Source organism: Pseudopodoces humilis, chromosome 7 (assembly GCF_049639895.1).
Source record: "Pseudopodoces humilis isolate 2021_Gansu_Grassland_sample_001 chromosome 7, ASM4963989v1, whole genome shotgun sequence".
Classification (NCBI taxonomy): Eukaryota; Metazoa; Chordata; class Aves; order Passeriformes; family Paridae; genus Pseudopodoces; species Pseudopodoces humilis.
This window is the reverse complement of record NC_142206.1, coordinates 43679269-43702384: the sequence shown is the minus strand read 5'-3', so window position 1 is coordinate 43702384 and position 23116 is coordinate 43679269.

The following is a 23116-nucleotide window of genomic DNA, read 5'->3' as shown; positions in this document are numbered from 1 at the left end:
TTAGCCACAGATAAATGAACACTTTTAAGAGGAGAGTTTATGCAGTATTAATGAACACATAAATCTAGAAAACACTGAGCTTAAAACACTAGTCAGGAGTGTTTGAGTTAATAACTTTCACAGCATTCTGGCTGGTTTCTCCTGGACACTATAAGGTTTTGTAGACCATACAGACCAATGATATTCCAGTAATTCAAGCTTTAATGCAGTTTCAGTGATAAAAATTATTCTGGTATGTGTTTTCTGTTATATATATACTTCATCAAGTGTAAGAAAAAAATTAAGAGCTTTATGAAGCAGAGAAAAGGAAGATAAAAAACTTTCAGGTGAAACCAGAAAGAATTTAATTGCCCAGAGTATCACAAATTCTTATTTCCAAATAAATATTTTAATCTGGGGCTATTTCCCATTAAAAAAATCAACAAACTGTTAAGCTTAGCAATGCAAGCACAAACATATTATGTAGTAACAAACAGGAAAAATATCTCTCTAGGAGACTAGGATTCAGAGATCAGCCACATGGCAGGAACTTATGACATCTTTCCTATCACCACAGGGAAAATGTGAATCTCTTCATAAAGTGAGTATTTCTGGCATCATGAACTGTCACAATAGAAGCAGGGTATGTTGAAACCGAATCCTGTCAAGAAAATACCAGACAAAATAAAGCCTTACTACTGTAGTGCTGGGAGCTACAGAAAGGACTGCAAGGAAGGGTTTCTTCACTACAGAGTCATTCATGGGCCCCTAAACCAATCTAAATCTACTCCAATTTGAAGCCATCCCAAATTGTCCTGTCCCTTGTAAAAAGTCCTTCTCTAGTTTTCTTGTAGGCTCATGCACTGGAAGGGTGCCATAAAGTCTCCCTGCAGTCTTCTCCAGGCTGGACAGCTCCAGCTAGGAGAGGTGTTCATGCCTTGTGATCAAATGAGTAGCTCTCCTCTGGAGGTATTCAAACAGGTAAATTGTATTACATTGAGGACCCCAGGGCTGGATGCAGCATTCCAGGTGGGTCTCACCAAAGCAGAGCAGAAAGACAGAATCCCCTTCCTCTGCCTGCTGCTCACACTGGTTTGGATATGTTTGCGTATGCCCAGGATATGTTTAGCTTTCTGTGAGTGCACATTGCCAGGTCACAATGAGCATCTCGTCAACCAACACCTTGAGTCTTTCTTCCCAAGGCTTCTGCCAACCCACTCTCTCTCCAGAGAATGTGCTTGGGATTACTATGACCTTGGTTCAGGACCTTGCACTTGGCCCTGTTGAACTTCAATCAGTACTTTTCACTATTTAGCACAGGGAATAGATTATCTCAGTGATAAACCAGCACTGGCCAGAGTTTCTGAATTCCTAAACAATCTCGAGTGTTTAGCTTCTTTCTTAGTGGTGTTGCGATGTGATAAGGAAGCCACTTTGAGCACTTCAAGACTTCTCAAGCTGTGAGATTTACAGCAATGAGTTTATAGTTTTCTGCCTCAATAACTCAAAACATAAGAAAAGGGAAGTTCAGTGAGATAGGTCTTCTCAACCTAACCTAATGCTAGAATTCTTTCTAAAGGAGAAACTGGGATGGAAGTGCTCTGGCTTCGGTGTGGAGATGAAGACTGAATCCCAACTCCAAAAACCAGTATGAGTACTGCATTATTCAGCTATACACTCTTTTGGCCTTTGATAATGTAGATCAGCACACTGCAACTAGTAATCTTGGGATAGAACCAGTCTACAGGAAACCACCACCAAGCTCTAATCACACAGCAGTAGTTGGGGTAACGTGCTGTCCAAATACCCTTGACTCCCTCTTGTGCCTCTTCCTGTCACAGCCTGGCTCATCGCAGAGTGAACTGCCACTCTAAATTTTTAAGAAGGTGAAACAGAACAATTCCTTCTTCTCCTCCACCTGCAAATATAACACTGTTTCTGGCTACTGCTGCAGCTACACCAACAGTGTCCAAGAGAAAGTTCCCACACTGTGATTCAATCCCTTTCATTTCTTGGAACTAATGTCCTTAATTTTCTTTTCCGTTCCTTCTAGCCTGCAGATGACAGTGGCTATCAAGGAAATAACAGCTGACTACATATAAAATACATAATCATTCTTCAATAATAATGAAGAGAGAGCTGAATAAATCCCTTAAAATAATAAATATTTCCATTAAATGTAACTAATTCAACCTGGAGACCTGAAAAAGACAGGTCTCTTTACATTTCTGCATTGTTTAGTAGGAGGAGTTACGGAATTTTCTGAGATAGTATCCCTGTTGAAAAGAAGGTATCTCAAGAATCTATGGGTTGATGCTTTTCTGTGTGGGGCAGCTCTTTACCAAAGTATGCCAATTTCTTAAAACACCCTTAAGACTTAATGCTGGAGCAGGTGTTTGACTACGTGGATAGTGCATGCCCTGTGACGACATAGCCCCAAAATACTGTAACATAAGCACAGCCAGAATCTACAGAGAGTTCACACACTCAGTCCATCAGCTTAGCTGTGCTCAGACAGGTCAGCAGGGGTAAACCATCTCTTCACACAGCTGTTGAATGTGTTGCTCCTCAGATCACAGGAGTTCAGTGATTTGGAGGCCACTGTTTTCCATGTCTGGGGTGGGTATGGTGGGAGGCCAGCGTCTGGTACAGCTTGTGCCATAGGTAACGTATGCTGAAGTTCCTAAGTGTTCTGGACTTCAGTGCTGCTTAGGGCAATGCAGAAAGGGACCACGGCCATATTCAACAACATATTCTCCATACTGCAGAGAAATTTCCATTTGAGAATTATGCCAGTTTCTCTGTTGAAATGATATGAGGAAAAGTCTCCCTGAAGACAATTAGCATAGCTTGGTGGGAACTAGGAAGTGAGGCATGTGTATGAGTCTGGTGTCCCTGAGTCTGGGGACTGGTTCTTGGGGCAAAGATGCCAGAAATGGAGGCCTGTATGTCACCCTACCGTGCAGCTTCACTCTGTCAAGACATTATTTCTAACAAGTATAACTGTTATAATCATGTAACTAGCTAACAAAGGAGACCAGTTCCTCTCCAGGCATGCCTGCCTGTAAGTTGCTGATGAACTTGACTGCACAGTAAAGAAGTGAAAAAAAAAACTCCAAAACCAAGCAAAAGAAACAGTGGAGAAGCACAGGACCCAGCACCCCATCAGCTTCACAAGTGGATCACCTAAATGACCAGGTTTGGGAATTTTGGCAAACTACATTGGCTGCAGCAATCATACCTCCTGCTGATATTTATTAAGTTTTCCCAAGTTGGTATTTTATTGTATTTCCTCAATAACATTATTTTTAAATCTTATAACTTATGAGTGGAGAGACATTGCTCACCAAGAACACCTGCAATACATAATCTAACTGGTCAGGGTTCTGCAAGGTCTTGAGCCAATATAAATTTTTACTTATATAATCTTAGAAATTAGAAATTGTTCTTTTAATGCTCATATAGTGCCTGGAAGAAATTTTACATATGTAAAATAGTATGAAGAATGCAGAAAACAGCACGTTTGAACACATAAAAGTAAGAGCTGATGACAGATGGCCACATTTGGTTATGAGAAATTTTTCCATTGCAATTATATTTCACATTTCTCTTTCATCACTGACCTTTCTACAAGCTCCCCATTCCTTTTCAAGGTGTCATTAATAAAAGCAGAAGTTGTCCAAGTCAGGCCTTTTTTATGCCATTTCTGGAAAGTAGCCTAAGGAGAAAGTTAACATTTTCCTACAGCAAGGACTTCACAACAGAGCTCCCATTGCAGGAGAGTGAAGTGGCTGAGCCTTTATAAACAAGCTACACATTTCAGCAGCAAACCTATACTGTCAAACTCTACCTTTGCAGAGCCAAAGAACAGATGATTCGATTCCACGCACATATCTACTGTGTGTGCTCCGCTGCTTTGTGCCTATGTGAGTTGCTAAGGCCTGTGCAGAGTTCTCTTCACCTGAAGTGGGATAGTTGTACCACTCTAAATTGAAAAAAGACTGACTGGGGAGACAAATATGAACAGAGGAATTCATCTGGGAGATGGATGCAAAGAAACGCACCTCAGAAAGTGATACAGTGACATAGAGGCACATTTGGGTAACTACAGACTGTGGAAGGTTCTGCTACTGAATCCATTCAGTTTTCCAGCTGATTAGGTCTCCTTTAATTACAATCTGTATTTTCTAGTTCACTGCCACCTTACACAACTCATTTCCAATGGAGTAAATGTGGACATTTTCCAGCAAATTACAACAGGTTTTCTGTATGTCATCCATTATTTACAATGGAGTCCCTGATAATTTAGATGTAATGACACTATGAAGTAGTGCCTGGATCTTATCTGGTCAGTAACAAATAAAAATGTGCTGAACAATACACTCACCACTGTGTTAATATTAGATTTTATTTCCCCAGAGGGGAGTGCTGGGCCATAAGAATGAATTAATATCTATCCTTTATAGTAAGTTTCACTAGACTTTTTTTCTTCCATTTAAGCAATTCCCAGAGATGTACTTTGCTTTTGAACAACTTGAAATACATCAAAATAAAGGCGATTGGAAAATGTTTCATAGGACATTCTTTTCTTCTCCACAGGAAAATCCTGATTCCTTGAAACTGAAATGCTTTACAAGCAGAAAACTGGGCTAAGAATAATCAGACAGGGACTTCAGATGTGATACAGAATGGTTCTCTCAGTCGTTGACAGGGAACAGCCTATTTTTAATCAATTGTCTCACATGACCACAAGTTTAAGCATCTCTATAAACTGATTTTTACTAGGGATTAATAATTAGTTACCTATCATCTGAGGTGACAGTTTTTAGCAGTTAGAGTGAAAGGCAGTTTGGCCTGGTGAATGCTTAATCTCTTTAAGAAGTTAAAATAGTTTCCACAGCACACCTTTCCTCAATCTTGTTTAAGCATACTGCTGGAGAAAATACAGATTAAATCCTTGCCTTGGAGGTTTGTAGAATAAGAATTTGAATTTTGATCATAGTCTGGAGTATTGTGGGTAATGTTGTACTCACTAATCTTAGTCCTTTCTTATTCTAGAATCATTTGGGTTTTTTGGGGAGAGGGCTTGTGGGGGTTTTCTTGGTTTGGGGAAGTTTTTTTGTTTTGTTTACACAGGCTGGTTTTCAAAAATTTTTTAGGTTTTTTTTTTTTTATTTCAGCATTATCTAGAAGAAATTAAAAAAAGAATTTTGGACACTATGTAAAAAAAAAAAAAAAAAAAAAAACAAAAACAACCCAGCCTATCTTGCCTATTAATGTACTTGTTCCATACCAGATGCATGAATATACTACACTGAATCCCTAATCTGATATATCCAGGAGATAAAATACAAATGAAAACTCCTAATCCATTATGATTATATTTATTTTTTACTTTTCTTCATTTACACATGGTCCAATCATATTACATTTTTTCATTCTTCTTATCCTCCTTATAAAGCTAAGGACAGACCAGTAATTCTGTCCCTGGATTCACATTGAAAAAGAGAAAGATGTTGAATTAGCATAGTAGTTGTGAGGCTTCAGTTCTGAGATTATAGAACTGAAAATACTCTGTGCTAATTTAGGCATTTTGTCTGAAAACCTGTAATTCTATGGCTTTACTCAGTTTTGATTTCCCATTAGCATGGAAGGCACCTCCAGATCTCTAATAATGAATCCAAGAAAAAGGACAAGCATGAATGTGGCACACTTTGTAAGAGATGTACAAAACAGATGAACTTTTTTTTCTCTTAGCCACTATCCCATACATTAAGTTCAGCAAAATTTAATTAGGGTTACCAACATCATAATTTGAACCGTTACCCATGATGCTTTCTGCTCTTTATAAAACATTTCCTTTTGAAATTGTCATGACTTATATAAGCATATAATTTTTCCCTGTGGCTAGTACTTGGTCAAAATATTAGATTCACTGTGAAATTCCTGCAATTACCGTTTCACTCTTATCTAGTTGAATATAGAAACATTTTCAGTACCCTTTTTAAAGTATATAATTGACTGTATTAGTTCTGATAATATCTCAAGACTGCTTATCTATGAGTACTTTTAAATTGGCAACTTAAACTAACCCTTCTTTATTCCATGTTACATATCTTTGGTGTCCAGATAAATCTTATGTGTGAAAACAAAGCAGAGACACTTGCAGAAGATAAAGGAGATGAGAAAATACTGATTGTTCAGAATGCCAGACCTACAGGAGAAACTCTGGTTCTCCACATACATTCTAAAAAATATGATTTAGAAGGGGATCTCCTAGGAAGGGGGATTGAAAAGTCACATCAAAAATCCCCTAGGTTTTCCAACAGCTATATGGAGTTTAGAGTTTCCTCAGCTCAGATGTTTTGTCTCCAAAATATCAAAGAAATATTGCAAATACAAGTGAGTGCTGGTGAATGTACCTACTCTCTGAGTTTGAAAGCTCCATTATCTGGTATAAACATTTGGCAAGGCTAGATTATTTGCCATTTACTGAATAACTTCAGACAATGTGCTTATTGGTGATACTCCATGCTGCAGATCTTAACTCAGTATGTTGGAACCTATCCTGAAATTTTTGCTTTAGCTGGATTTTTTTTTTTTTTTCAGCTTAAATGAATGCACAATTCTGCATTGATCTAACACATTAAAAAGTAAACAAATCAAAATATATCTTTAATAATAACATTGACCAAGACTGAAAGTCTGAAACTCTGTCTGAAAGTTCAATGCAAAAGTTATGTTTGAATCATGGGGAATGTCTGAGCCTTTCAGCCTCATATGAAGAGTAAAAATATGGTATAGGTCTGATCTGAATTGACAGCTTCCTTACAGTCTCATGTCACAGAATCTAAGAATGGCTCAGGTTGGAAGGGATCTCTGGTGGTCATCTGGTCCAACATCCCTGCTCAAGCAGGGCCACCTAGACCAGGTTGTTCATGATATGGCCACATGGCTTTTGAATATCTCCAAGGGTGAAGACTTTATAACATCTCTGGGAAACCTGGGCCAGTTCTCTGTTACCTTCACAGTAAAAAAACCTTTTCCCAATATTCAGAGAAATCTCCAGTGCTCCAGCTAGAGTGCATTACCTCTTTCTGTCACTGTGCACCACTTAAAAGAGCCTGGCTCCCACTTATTTGAATCCTCCCTTCAAGTAATAATTGTACATATTGGAAAGATCCCAAACCTGAGCCTTCTCTTCTCCAGGCTAAACTGTCTCATCTGTCTCAGTCTTTCCTCATGGAAGAGATGCTCCAGCCTTCAGCAATTTAGTGGCCCTGAAATGGACTCTCTTCAGTGCCTCCATGTCTCCCTTGTACTTAGCAGCCCAGAATTAGACACAATATTCCAGGTGTGACACTAGATACAGTCACCAGTGTTGAGCACAGAAGGATCACTTACCTCGACCTGCTGGTAATGCTTCTCCTAATGAAGCCCTGGACACTATCAGTTTTTCTTGACACACTTTGCCCGGCTACTAGCAGTCCAAAAGACCTATTTCTGTCTTACAGTTCCAACAGTCTGTATGGATTGGCACTCTTTCGACAATTTCTGTCAGAGAGCAAGAATTGAATGGGAATATCAATCCTATTTTGATAATAAATACAAAGAAAGAGAAAAAGGTTTTCCTGTCTGTAGATTCAGATAATCCCAAAATACCACAGAGTGGGATGGCTAGACAGGTAGGTTATAAACACCTCTTTTAAGAGAATTTGAGAAATGCTTTAGCCATTAGGGAGGTAAAATTAAAATTACTTAACTTGAATTCTCAAAGCATATCTTTAACAGAATCAGGCCTTTAATAACCATTGAATTTGGGTCCTAGAACTGCTTATTCTTTTTAGTAATTTGACTTCTGTTGTATGGAGCGATCAGCCTGGCTTCTCTGTTCTAAGAATGTCAACCTGTCATTTCCATACAGAGAGGCTAATTCTGAACCACATCACCTCCTGAGCAGAACCAAGCACAGCAGGGAGACAATTGCTTTGAAAAAATTGATTTACAAATGCAGAAAGTGGATAGGCAGAACCAATTTTTGCAACCCTCCTCTCTTCCTGTACCTGACTGGTCTGTACAATAAACTTGTGAAAGTAAAGTTGAACTGCATCTATCTACCACACATCTGAATGGCAGAAGAGGTAACATGATCTACCTGTCAGAAAAGCTGGAAGATCTCTATGTTGCATCCACAGGAGTTTAATTTGTTCTAGATTTATGTGTCATTGTGCACAAACAGTAGCACTGGGCTTCCTGGCTATCTGGAAATATAAATCCTTTGCACACCGATGCCTGACACTGAGTCATCATCCAAACCCATAGGACTGAAAATGGTAGTACTCGACAAGGTGCAATAAAACTGAAGGGTATAACATTGTTACTTCTTCTTCTCCAGAAGCAGTTTGTATCAGTAGCTTTGCTCTAATTTTTCCAATGCATTTCACTGAGTCAGAACTAAAATATTCTGAGTATAAAGCTGTGGTATTTTATATCTGTCATTGGAATTTTACAAAATTTTCAGATTTCTTTAAATTTTGATATGTGACAGCTAAATATTTTGTCACTGGCTAAAACCAGGAGCTTTGGTAGTGTTTCCTCATGTAAAAGGTACTAAGTTGTAGATGCTCTAGAATTAGCTGCCTTTTCACTTTCAGGGCCCTTTAGAGATTTGTTCATCGGTCTAAAATCTAAAAAGTAGCATTGGGGTATTACATCTGTGAAATCACTCCAGGACTAAAACTAATGGCTGGTCTGTAGCTGTAACTTAAAATTGTCTTGGAAGTTGGTATCGGCAAAGTATTTATGATAAGAAGCAATATGTAACATCAGCTTTCCTTTCTGCAGGAGAAATATAAAAGGGAGAAAGGAATAAATTCTATTAGCACACTTGTTAGGTGCCCTAAAAGCCAAGTTGTTCCTTTTAAGTACTTTGCCTTTCACAAAGGTATGCAAATATAGGATAGATTAGGTGTTTGATTGTTACGCCTTCACTCCAAAGCAAACCCTTTCACACAGTAAGAGCATGTATTTCCGTCAGGAGATTCTGAACAAAACAACTGATAGGAATTTTTTTTTGCAGGTTAGATAATATAACATTATCTTCCTGAAGATAACGAAATCAATGACATGATGGGATGTTCAATTTAGCTGAATAACAAAAGTGATTAACAGAGTATCTGAAAATAAATTTTAACATTTTTTCTTAACAATTTCTAGATTCCTAATCTTGTCTGGAAAAAAATAATAAGATGATACAAAAGGCTGATTTTAATAATTTTCAGAATAATTTGTCAGCATTTCATTCTTAAAGTTGATTTTTCTAATTTAGTTTTTTGCATGAAAATGCAACAAGTCTTTCTGCACAAGGTTGCTATATTGGCTGTTGACATGAAAGGAAAGCTTCCTTTCTTTTTGTTTTGAAACATTTCCTAGGAAACAGAATCATTTGAGTTTGTCTTTTTTCTTCTCTTCCAGTGATTTGCTGTTCCAGAATTTTTGGTTTGGTTTGAGCTTAGAGTGTTTGTGCCTAACAAGTAAATTTGAGCAGAAAAGTTAATTAGATGAACTCTAAGTTTTTTTTCCCACACGTTATTTTTCACAGTTCTGTAACACTGAATTTAAATCCTGATCCTTAAAACATAAAGATAAAACAACTGCATGTGTAAAAACAATGTGATAATGGCAGCAAAGACAATTAAAGTTACTATATTCACAGTCCTACCTAGAAAAACCAAAAACTAATCAGTCAGAAAATGTCAAACCAAAAAATAAGAAAAATCTCTTTGCAAATATATCTCATTTCTCTCACACACATCTCTCCTACTTCCTCAGTATGTAGTAAAATTCAATCCAGCTTCTTTTGACAGTAACCTTTAAGGTGATGATTCTTTGGAGGAATTAACTTTGAAAAAATAATTTCATTCTTCACATATCTTGGCTTCAAGCATTTGTCATCATTTACTAAAGTAGTTGAAATCTTAGAGGAGGATGGGGACCATAGGAGACTGAATGAATGCTAAATTTGCTCTGAATCTGTGCTTATGCCATCATACACAGAGCTGAAGATCTTTAGTCTCCATAGCTATATGCAACATTTATCCATTAATATAGGAACAACTCAATTAGTGGCTCTGTAGGGATCAGAGCATAACCCTGCTTTCCACAATTTAATAGCTACCATACATCATCAAGATCTAATTCCCAGGCTGAGTAGGATGTAAATGGCAGTAGCCCACATATCTATTTTCCAAAAATTTGAAATCCTTGTGACTTAATACACTTCCCCAAGCCCGCTTGTATTGTGCATCCTGCAATTTTGTCTATAATTCACACCTGGCATCCTGCAGATTGAGGTTGATGACTGTTTTATGGTTACATTATTTTATTTCTTAAAAACCATTAACATGAAAGGGAATTATTTGCCATGTAGAATTTGTTTGTATCATCAGAGGTTTGTTATCACAGAAAAGTAATAGAGTACTCTGTTTTGTGCTTCCAGTGGTCTTCAACAGTATTACTTGTTCAATTGTCTTAGGCTTATTTCAGAGAAGGCTGCTAGCAACTCACTGAAGCTCAAGATCAAGTAATGTTCTTATTTAGTCCATTTAACCTGGAATCTAGAATTCACTCCTTTTTTTTTTTTTCTTCCTTTATGTATTTCATGAGACAATTTAGATTATGTCCCAGCGTGTAATGGAATCACAGGAAATTCTAAGCTTCAATCATAAACCCAGACCCAGCAACTGCAATCCTGATTATCCTGATTTAGGCTAGATGTAAAACTTGATTCGTTTGTATACAGTTAAATGATAGGGAAATGTGAAAGACTTACCTCATACTTTCTGTATGAGGGCTATTCAATGTATCATGTACAGGATTGCTCTGAGCAGGAAGGAGGAACAGTTAAGCTCTGAACACTTGTTTGAGCTTTTTGCTCACTTTGCAATTGATAATTTAATCAGTGTTGTAAAGAGCTAAAATTTGTTGGTGGATTTGTAATTATTGTATAATTAAGAGAGATGTTATTAATTAAGACATTAATAGGCTGTCCCATTCCGCTGTAAAAGGGGAGTCGGGGAGAATTATTTTTGATAGATTTCTCAGATGAAAATAAAGCACAAATGGGGCACTATCCTATCTGAGAACTTCTTGCCGATAAAGAAAGATAAGTATTCCTACCAAAGAGGGGACAGGAGAGGGAGCAAAGAGGGGAAAAGAGGCAGACAGATCACTACCGCACACCGTTCCCTACAGTGTGCTGTTGGGCATTTTTTCCCATTCTTTCCCTCCCCGGGGACAGGGCTCTCAGCACGGGGACAGCCCCTGGAGTCATTTTTCACCTCATGTACAACATATGTTGAGGCATAAATAAAAATCAGATTGATCCTTCTCGGAGACAAGCACAGATATTGCATACATTTTTACGACACTCTAATCTCACTGTTTTGAAAGACGTAAAATGGGAGATGAAACTCACTAAGGAAACAGGACAGATGCCAACAGACTTTAATTCTTGATTTTGAATGTCAGAGTCTTCAAGATATCCCAAGTCCACAACTCCTCAATATTTCCATTAGTGACTGGAATGAGATCTGAGTGTACATTTATTAAATTTCCAGAGGATATGAAGCCTTGAATGTTTGGAAGTACATTAGAATGAGATTTGGAATGCAAATCAACCTTGCAAAATTATTTGAAAAAACAGGGATGAGTTTAAGAAAAGCTAGAGTTCTATTTTCACTAGATATAGTTTACTTTCACAGTGTGAAGTGGAAACAACTGGCAAGGAGGCAATTATACAGAAAAGTTTTCTGAAGACTGTACTTATCAAGCATTAAACATGGGTCAATGAGATCACACTTAGGTAATAAAAAGTGGAAAAGAAAGCCAACCCACCCAGACACACATGAAACACATTAAATAACGCCTGCTCTTCCATTGCTTTTGTCATTCAACACTGCTAAATGAATTAAATGGGTCTATGAATTTTAAAAAAAAAAAGGTCACACCAACTGGATCTTTTTCTTCTATTACAAAAGAAATCATGCAGAAAAACATAGGAACAAAGGGTGATAAAACTGAATAAGAAAAAAAGAAAAAAAAATACATGGAAGATACAGCAAAAAGGTTTAAAAGTTAAGACATTTCTGTAAAAGTAAACATTGTTCTCTCTGGATAGAGTGAGAAATACCAGGGAAGAAACAAAAAATCTCCACTATTGCAGGCTTTTAATAAAAGTAACTGCCTAGAATAACTTAAACGTAACTATAAGATGGTATTTCCAAAGCCCACGATTGAGATTTCATTCACCTTGGAAATGGATACAGATTCTGATTTCTCCACCAAATGACTTTGGGTAGACATCAAAAGTACATCAGTTATATATTGCAAGTTTGTTTTTTTTTTTTCTTTCTTGTATAGTTTTTGCCTTTTATTTTTTTATTCCTGCTTCTGCCCTGGAAATTTTGCCTTGGATTAGAATCACAAGTGCTAATAGACACTAAGAAAAGTAAATTTTCTATACTTGCAGGTGACTTTCATATACTATCCAACCTGACCTGTATGGGAACTGTCAGAAATCTTAAAAGTGAGCCCATCTTTTTTCTTTACTTTTTTTTTTTCTTGGCTTCTTGGTTGGTTGTCACAGTGTCCCTTTAAGAGTTACCACTCCACCTACCCAGGTGCTCGACACCGCTGACCTGCGGGAGGACACCCCTTCAAATCCTGGGAATCAGAGGAGCGGCTGGATGGAAGAGCCTGCAGCAACTATGGAGGAGGCAGGAGTCAGGCTGTCTTGAAGGGCAAAGTCCAAGGTTTATTGAGTCCCCACAGGGCCCTCCAACCCCGTGAGTGCTGCTCCAGGAGAATCCCTGAAGCAGCAACAACACCAATTGAAATTTGGGGGAGGAACCAGGGGAGGGGACAGATAACAAACCAATGGGAAACAAGGGAGGAGAAGGATAAGGTCAGAAGGACATCATGGAGACCCAGTGAGGACGGTCTGGGGCGGGACTGCCTCTGTCTCTGCCCTATCGCTCAACCACCTTCCCTGAACTTTCTAGAAGCTGGGAGGAGTAGCAGAGTGACAGACAGAGCCCAGAGGGGAGGAACAGGGAACATTCAGGAACAAGGGGCAGGTGCCAGGGTGGATTGACAACTGGGGTAGGAGGGGACAACTTGGGTAAACAATAAAAACAGAGGGGAGAGGTGAACAAGCCATTGACATAACACCATGCGAAGCAAAATTGACAGCACAATGCAACAGTTGTTTTTGTTTAGAGGGTTTTGGTTTTTTTTTTTGTCTCAGTAGATGTTAATATGTCCTAAGTAAAATTTAACTGCTCAGGTTCAGTTTTTGAAGTTTACTGATCATCGGAGGTTATGGAAATGGGCTTTTCATATTTCTCTTTTAATCTGACTCTGTTTAATATTCTTTAGGCAGCCCATGGGCACACTAGAAGGGAAATGGGAATTGTTATATAAATAAAATCAGTTTTAATATTAATTGTAACAAGTCTTTTTTTATTGTTTAATTTTGGTTTTTTTACCACAGTTTTTTTCTTTTATATTATAAGCAGGGAAATAAAAGTGTGAAAATGTTATGCTGCTACTAAGCAGCATGACTTAGAGTCTTGGCTCCAGTTCTTAAGGTCAGTATACCATGTGTAATCTGCTTTGAGTACATATTTTTTTATTCCTTATTAGAGAAAGTGCCCATATATCCACATATCTGATATTCAGACTCTGAATTCTACTTGAGTATTCATTGCTCTGAGTTTTCCACCTGGTTTGATTACTTGCATAATTTTCTCACTCAAAAAGTCAAAAAATTAGCCCTGATGAAAGGCACAAAGTTGCAAATTCTGTAACACTGAGCTTGCTACATATTGATGTGTCATGGCACATATCTTTTTCTCCTTTGTGTTACTTAATTTTGAAGTATAATGCATTCTCTGAAAAATAATTTGCAGACACTTTAAAATACATTTAAAATCCATTGTAATCACTTTAAGATCCATTTTAATTAAAAAATAATTATATTCATTGTTTTGAACGCTTTAAAAATAATTAAATAAATAAATAAACATTGCCAAGAAACATAAGTGGCAAATTACCTTTGTTCTCTGCTGTCATCCAAGATTTTTGTGGGCAGAAATCCTTCTCTACATTCACAGCTTTATCCACAGTTTTCATTCTTAGTGTCCTCTAATTACGTCCAAGGCTTCTCTCTATAGGAAAGGTCTTTGCCTTGGTATGTTGCTATTAAATGTGCCTTGAATATCTAATCCTGGGAAATTTTGTTTTGTAAATACTTAGTAATAAATATATATTATCAACACTGTTGCCAAATGTGTTCCAAGGTGTACCCTAAAGGTGTTGCTATGAATGATGTGAGTTATCACAGTACACCTAAAGCAGCATATGCAAATTGAAGATTGAAAAATCATGGAGCAAGTGCATGCAAACCTGCCAGGCAACAGAAAACACTGGAAATGCAAAGTATAGGACGTCAAGCATGAAATCCTAGCCCCAGTGAAGAAAATTGCATACTACAATTAATTTCAAGGAGGACCAGGCTTTTACTCTATACACAGAAGGAAAAAAAGAATCCTTTCCTGCTCCCCAAAGCCATTTGTGTAGGTGATGCCATCTGTGCACAGTGCTAACTAATTTTTTCCTTATTAAAACTAATGATCCATAATTGCTTCTGGAATGACAGACCATAATATGGATTATAGTGTGAAAATCTGATAATGACTGTTTCAGTTTTGTGTCCAGATTACTCAATACTTACCTGGACTCTCTAGGTATAGAAACATCCCAATTATTAAGATACTATTTTCTAGTAGCTATGCATGCTCAAGTAGTGTATTTAATATCCAGTGAGTCACTTCTGACTATGCAACAGGATTTGAGAGCTCTTCCACTCTTTAGGAATCATATATGTGCCTTTGAACTAATTCAATTCCCTGGCAAAATGACACTTCAATATGTTCTATGCCCCATCTGCTGCATGGTGGAGACCAGGCCAACGGGTCAGGAAAGAGCGCTCTTACATTCCAGATCCTAGTTTTGAGCTTTGAGACATTTTAAAGCTGAAATATGGCCACTCAGCCCAAAATTACAAAGAATACGACAAAAGATTGTCTGGGATTCATTTGTGATAGTCATGTTCTGAAAAATTCTTTTCCCAAGCCAGATAATCCAGAATTTCTGTTGTATCTCAGAGATATATCAAGAGTGGTAAAAACTATGAAAAGCAAATTATATCTGAAACATGAATACTTCCTTTTCCCAAAACTCCTAATATATTTCAATGCCAGGTATCCTGTTTTCAAAAGAGAAGTTGTTGTGTGGTTCAGTTTTCACCATTGCTGTCTTATTTGGCATTATTTGAGCCTACAATTTATAATAATAGCATCACTATTAATAATCATAATAATAATGGTATCAATCCTAATCTTCCAGTCTATTTAAATAAATTTGACCGGGGCCTGTGGACAGCCTAGGGAGGAAAAATATGCAGCTTTTTTATACTTTAGTCAAACCATTTTCATACATGACATATATATTTATTGTTGAGATTATTTAATCAAAATGCACAAATGTAATTTTCCTATGAGAAAAGGCCCACACAGCACTAAACTATTCAAGTACCTTTGTTCTCAGTTTTGCAATTGCTCTGAATTCAGGTCACTGAAAACAAGCATTCATTACATTTTAAGGGATAATTGCTATCAAATAATTTATGGCTGCAAAATGCTACACATAGCAGAGAGACTACAGCTACTTATAACCCAGTAAATTAAAACTAAACCTTCAGTGTGCTGAGTATGTTGCATAAGATTAATTGTATAATATTAGGCTGCTTCCATTATAAAGATCAAATGGAAGGAGACGTGACATAAACTTTGTGTATGTATCAATGTAACCTCAACTCAGCAGTTGCTGGTTATTTATTGGCATGTAAACCTAAGATGCACCTAATCCTGTTGTGGCAGCTATTCAGGAAGATAGAAAAAAGAAAATTTCTGCTGTGCGTAGTTGAGAAGAAGATAAAAAGTAGATCTTATAAAATGATGATTACCTTTGGCTCATTTTGACTTCAGTGACTACTCAGCACCAGACCAGCAAGAACTTGGACACAAAAAAATTATTCTGTCAATTTCCTCACCCTTTTTTCTGTAAAATGTGTCAGGCAACTTGGAACATGAAGTGACATCAGTTTCTTTAATTAAAACAAAATGCAAAAGTATTCCTTTATTCTTAGGTCCAGATTTTTATTGCAGACTTGCTTTTAAATTATGCTTTCTATCTACTATAAAGTGAAATTAGCTGATTGTAAGCAATTTGACAAAACTTATGTTATTGCAAAGAATACTTGTAGATGGTTGAGCTGAATATGTTTCTTGTTATCAAGCCATTTATAATTTCTTTTTATAATTTATTATTTCTTTTGTCATTGAAAGTCTTGGTGGTATCTGGGAAATGGAAACACTTCTTACAGGCTCTTTTTCTACATGAATCCACATGAAATTCTGCATGTGCTAGAAAACTAACTACATAAAGCATTAGAGGACAATGGAAACCACTTTGGTTATTTTCCAAAGTCATCCTAGTTAGTTCATCTTTTCAGTGCTTCCGGAAACAGATGGGTTGATGTTGCTGACATCTCATCTATATTCACTTAGAACTTGAAGGAGGTAAAAACTGTAGCATTATGAAATTAAACAAACATGAATAAAACCTGAATCCACTTCAAAATGATCACTGTTCTTAGCTCTAATGGGAATGGGGTTTCTTTGAATCCCATTATACCAAAGAGTGTCAAAAGAAGTGAAATCTCCATTCTGATTGCTTTACTCTGTCATGTCCATTCAACATTTCATTAATTTTAATTACTGCCTTTGTAAATAGCTTATGATGTTCTGGCCATGTTCCTTTGCTTAATCAGCAGGCTGCCAATGTAACACTGGTTTCTTTTTCCTGTGGCATAATGAAGAAAATAATCTATTCAGTTAATCTATCTTGAATTTACAAACTCTTCAGAGTCTTTCATTTCCACTTAGCTGTGTCTAACAAACATATCAATGCTCTGGCCCACCTTCAGGAGCAAAAGGTAAGAGTGTATGGGAAGCTTGCTGTAGTACTGAGTCTCAGTGTCCAATGTGATCAGGCTGTTACTACAGACACAGATAAACCTAAATGCATCAGACAGAACTCCAAAGAATTTGTTGTGGGACACAGCACATCTATCAGTTGAATCACAAGCTTTTAACAGAATTACTAATCTGTTTCTAACATTTATTTTGGCAAGGCATCTCCATGCCTATAGCAACAGCTGTTCCAAAAGTTGGAGTCATAAAAGTAAGAGAAAATAGCTGATTGTCCTGAATGAAGTAGGAATTTGTTTTCATGTTGTTGTTAAAAACACATGCACAAAAGTCTCACAGAACTTTTAGGATGCTGTTTCAATTAACTTTGATCAGTTCTAAGCCTTGCTTTTGTATTTCTAGTTTTATGTAGGGTATGAACTGTAAATAAATAGAAAGTCAATGGAAGCATTAAAGAGTGAAATTAACATCCTCTGACAAAATCCATTTAGTGTTCTCTAATAGAGGTAGAAGCCTAAATGGTAGATGAAGAGTGTTCCTATGGAAATATTTAAATAGTTTTACCATTAATTTGAGGCAAAAATTATATTAATGGAAGTGATTGGATACCTTTAATATCTTTAAATGTAATAAAATAAAATATTTAAGAGCCAGACTTACACAAAAGTTTGTTTTCTCTGATGCAGAATGAGACTTGTTCTAATTCTAACAAAGCAGATCTTTAAAGATTTAAAAAAAAATAATTGAATAAATAAATAAATAAATAAAAGGCAACATTTGATGGAAATCCACCTCAAGTATTTTTGCCCATCCATATTTTGTCAGGCTCTCTAGAGGTGCTGGAGGATGGCAAAGCATTGAGAAGAGTTGGAGAACACATACTCTTGAGGTTTGGGTGTTCCCATGGTCTGGGAATTTCAAGAAAAATAAAGTTCAGCCACATCAAAACCATGGTGACAGGGGAATTTTGGCCAAATTTCCCACTTCACTCATTCACCTCTACCTTCAAGTGAAGGTTGCTGGGGAAAAAAAAAAAAAAAGTACTATCAATAGCCTTAAATTGTGGATAAATACCTAGCAGATATGTATCTGTCTGATATGACACCAGAACAAATAACACATTTTCTTTCACCTCTTTTTACAATAGCTGGAATAAAAAAAATTTATTGGGCCCTTTCATTTCAGATATATCCCACACACTTACAGTGTCTGATAAAGTCTAATGACGTTTTTGGAATAATCTGTAATATGTTAAGTCTGCATAGAAATGCAGGAAATCATAAAATAATTAAACAACCTGTACAAAATTACTAAAAGTAGAAATAGTGCAACAAAAAATTGAAGTATGTAAGCCTGTTAAAAGTAATCAGTGTCTAATTGCATAGCTTTTTTAATAACAGCCATTGTAAAATACAATTGAGGAAGATAGTAATATCTAAACCAGTTCCTGATACCAAACAAAAGCATTGCTCATAGACTATCAGTTATTGACAAAAAGAGATAATTAGATTAATTTCTAACAGGCCTGGAGAACAAAAGAAAATCAAAATTTCTGGTCTACGTAATGACATAAAACTTAGCATGCATCATTTCCACCTTTTGGAAAATGGTGGTAATCAACCTCTAAGGGCTCCTGAGGTTGCACTGAAGTGGTTCAAAAAACCTGTCAGAATAAGAATATGTCCTGATATTTGAACTGAATGAAAATACAACTCAAATTTCTGGCAGGTAATCTGTTTGGGATTATCCTGTAGGACTCTGGACATCTGTAATGTGGACATCTACTTCTTAGTTCCTTTCCAGGATTGTGTTATGTTCAGTGGGGAGTAACAGGCAATTTAAGGGTATATTTTTTCTTACAGAAGGTTAAAGTAGGCCAAATCAGCATATGTTTCTCTATAAAATTAATCAAAACAGCTAAACCCATATTTAAACATCTAGATTGAAATATAAAATGTGTATTCACTCTTCTGAAATAATTATGGCTTTTTAATCTGATGAAATTTAGGAAAAAAGCCCTCTTATTTTCAGACTTTTAAAAGGCCATGAAACATTTTTTGCTGACAACTGCAGAGCATTTAGTTTTCAGTCACTGTCAGCAGTTACACTCTCAAATTTACTCCTGAACTTGGATTCAGTTTTAATATATGGTTATCTGTTTCAAAACTTTAAACTTATGAGATTTCTCTGATTCTGAATTCTGTTTGGTTATTAAAGTGCTAATCAAAATGCTTCTTCAAATCTGTTTCAGGTTCTAGACATAAAATAGGTCATTATTCTCAGTACAAATTAATTTTTGGAGGTATGAAGGAGGATGGAAAGGTAAGTCACATCACTGAAATAGGTGGGTTTGATTATGTTTAGGAATTTCCAAATTTATGGTTCATTTTTCTAGCTGAAATAAGAGTTAAAGCAGCGAAAGGATTGTTCAAAATTTAAAATTAGAATGTTGCTCCTAAAAAACTCTATTACAGTAAAGGCTGGAAAGAACACACTAAATCTGTAGGATCTCTCATCTGTCTTGATCAGAGATGTCTGATCACCCATCAGAGGAGGAACAATGCCTATTTATACAAATTTGGCTCTACCATTTTAAGCCAGAAAAGTCTCCTTTTCCATCTAGGAGAATAATCAGGTCAAGACCACAATCTAGAAATCCGACAATACAGCTGAAAGAAAAAACTTCAACAAGACAGGAGTCTTCCACCACAGAGGGTGGAAGATGCTGTGAAAATGAGAACCTATGAAAAGTGTATCCCAATTTTTCTTGGTTTTTGTTTTGGGCAAAGGTTAAGGTATTCCAGTGCTTTAAAAGACAAAACAAAAATAAGGACCAAAAAAAAAATGGACATACAAGAAATTAAACTGGATGGAGAATTTGGTAGGAATTCTTTTAAAATCTCTGCACAATATGTGTCATCTGAAGTTAAGCTGAAAATGTTTTTTTCAGTTATGAATCTAGATTTTGCATACACACAGATATAAAAAACTTCAGAATCTGTCAGTATAAAGGCAAGTAATCAGTATAAATATTTTAATTAATTATTTTGACATTCAAGAAGATGATGTGATCAAGGAAGGATAATGTGTGTGCAGCAGGTTGCCAAAAGGAAATTGATAAAAAGAGCTATTAAGGCAGAGTATATTAAAAGAAAAATGCCTTTAAAACTAATGACTTCAAAAGTGCATCACACCAAGCTGTTACAAGATTTTCCAGATTAGATTTCTAATTATGTGAGTCAAGACAATTTAGGTTTATTCCAAATAAGCTAGAATCAAATTGAGTTTATTTATATATTTATAATATGTTCTACGTAACCCAGATATCTATCTAGCCATCAGATTGTTTTCAACATGGAAACTGTACATATCATTATGTTTTTTGAAGTAATCTTCTCTAAAAACAATTCTAAATTGTTAAATTTAAATTTTAAAATCTCTTTTGAAAAATACTATATTGTGAATCAAATCCCAAGCAACATGAGCTTATTTTTAATTTTGTCTTGCTTACGTGCAAGTTCATGGTCATTCTATGTTTCAGGTACAGAGTCTATTATAAAAATCAGTGTATAACTCCTTACAAATTAATGTAAGTATGAGATTCTTATATTTATAACTTTCTTTTCTTCTGCTTGCATTTTCATCAAATATTGAAAGAAAAAGGTGTTGCATCTACCAAAATACTGCAACAGAAGGTACTGTATACAAATTTTTGTAATGGCCCAAGATTATTTGTAATAATGAATTACATATTTTGCTTCCAGAATTTATTCTGACCTTTTCCCAGTGGATTTATATCAGGCACAGCATCAATCATCATCTACTACATTTGGATGAGAAGATGTAGATAGAGCTAGAGAGAGTAAAAATAATTGCTAAGTACGCAATTAGAGAAGCTTCATACGAAATGTGTCAAATAACAAATTGCCTTTTTTTGTAGTCAAAAATAGAAGCAGATAGTACCATTTCAAAAGGAAAGTGAACATATATTGAATGTACCACATGTCATTATCTTAATGTACACACAGAAAGATGATCTGCGCATAAATACATACCTATGCACAGCAGTATATTCATGTCAGTAATTACTAAATTCTCTACCAACTTTAAACTCATCTAATAGTTGCAGTAATTTCTAGCTGGAGACCCTATATTTACTAATAGGCTTCTCAAAAATTTCTTGTATTTACATAGGTATGAGTATAGGTTTGGCCACTCTCTTCAAGAGAATAAATGGTCTCCAGAGACCCCCCAAAACTTACTCACTCAATATTTATCAATACAGGTTAGGATTGCTTCTGACTGTATTTTTGTGGTTTAATTCCTTTCTTATTTCTGTCCCTTAAGCACTAAACTGGTCTTGTGGCTGGGGTGGAAAACCAGACCTGAACAAGAAGAAAGTCCTGAACATTCCCGAAGAACTCGGTCTTGGAAGAAAGCACTACACAGACAAAATGCCAAGTTTATTTCTTGTCATTCATAAGAAATTATTCTACGTGAGTCATTTCAATTTGTCAAAGCATCTCTCAAAGTCCCCTCTGCTTCCGCTGACATGAGTTCATGTTGGCCAAACCGAAATGTCAAGTCAGATCTCCAGTGCAGATGGTCCCGTGGCGCATCCCAGGGAACTTGGATGCACACCTTGACTGCTGGAAGGGCAGCCAGATCCTACTCTGCATATTTACTCACATGAATTTCAGAATCTGAAGACAGGCAGCCAAAACTAGAGACTTCTACCAATTACTCTATTTAACCTTTGCATTATTAATTTTTTCAAAGTTCATACCATCTCCACAAAAAGTGTCCTCACTCTTGAAGAGATATTGCAAGGTTCATGTGCCTTGTCATTACTGTTAGTTCACCAATCAATAGTCATAAACCATAGTTCAACAAGTGGCATTCCTGCACAGCTGTAAGAGGACCACTCATTTATTCAGGGGTGTATAGATGGGAGAAACACTGGCTAGGTTATCACAGCCAGAAAAATGGCTTTTATGGCTGCACCCCAAAGCTCTCTGAGCTGACAGCAACTATGTAAAGTCAACTCAGAAGTGGAAGAGCAAGTCAAGACCTCACAGAAAAGGGTCTGTACGTTTGGTTTGGAAGGGTCTGTTCTAGGTTTAATGTATCAAGAATACCAAAATGGCATGTAATAGAAAAACGAAAATTCTTGATGACAGGAAGCATGATATATCACTGTAATGTAAGTACATCAAAGCTTCAAAACCTGTCTTGGTCATTTTGATCTGTTAACACATATCTCCTGAGGAAAGATGCTTGTATTGCCTGACCTGTCACCACAAAGGATGGCTTACATATATGAATTTAATGTGTACATTGTATTTTCTCTAAACACATATTTTTAAAATTAATATAGATTAGATCCTGCATATTTCATGCTCTAGGTAACATTGACAAATATAATTTCTCTAAAATAAAGGGAAGAAGAAGACAAACAGCTGCCCTTATACTAAAAAACCAATTGCCAGAGTCTACCTGTACTGCAAAATCTTGATACATTACATATATACATTACATATGATACATACATAGATATCAGAATACAACATATGCTGAAATATTTTTTAAAATTTACTTTACAATTTGAAAATCATGGTTTTACACTTTTTCTTGAGATGAATCTGAAATCACATATTTTTGAATTTAATTTTGCACAATTTTTCTTTTTTATTTTGTACATTCAAATATCTGAGAAAATTCTAAAACTGGATTTTTCTTTCTGCATACAGCTTCATTAAGCAGGTCTAATAATTCTATTCAGGTTTTAACTTAGCATGGAGAACTTACTACTAATAAACCTATTGTATTACTCCACATTCTGTTGAAAAACTGCAAATAAGTTGCTGATGCTTAAAATGGAATTTTTATAGAGAGATGAATCATCATATAATTTCTGTCTGTAATTATTGGTACATGGATTGTTCACATGCTATCCACTGCAAATATCTAATATCTAATAGCCAAATTTTGACTGAAAACAGCAGTGTTTTGAAACAGAGTTT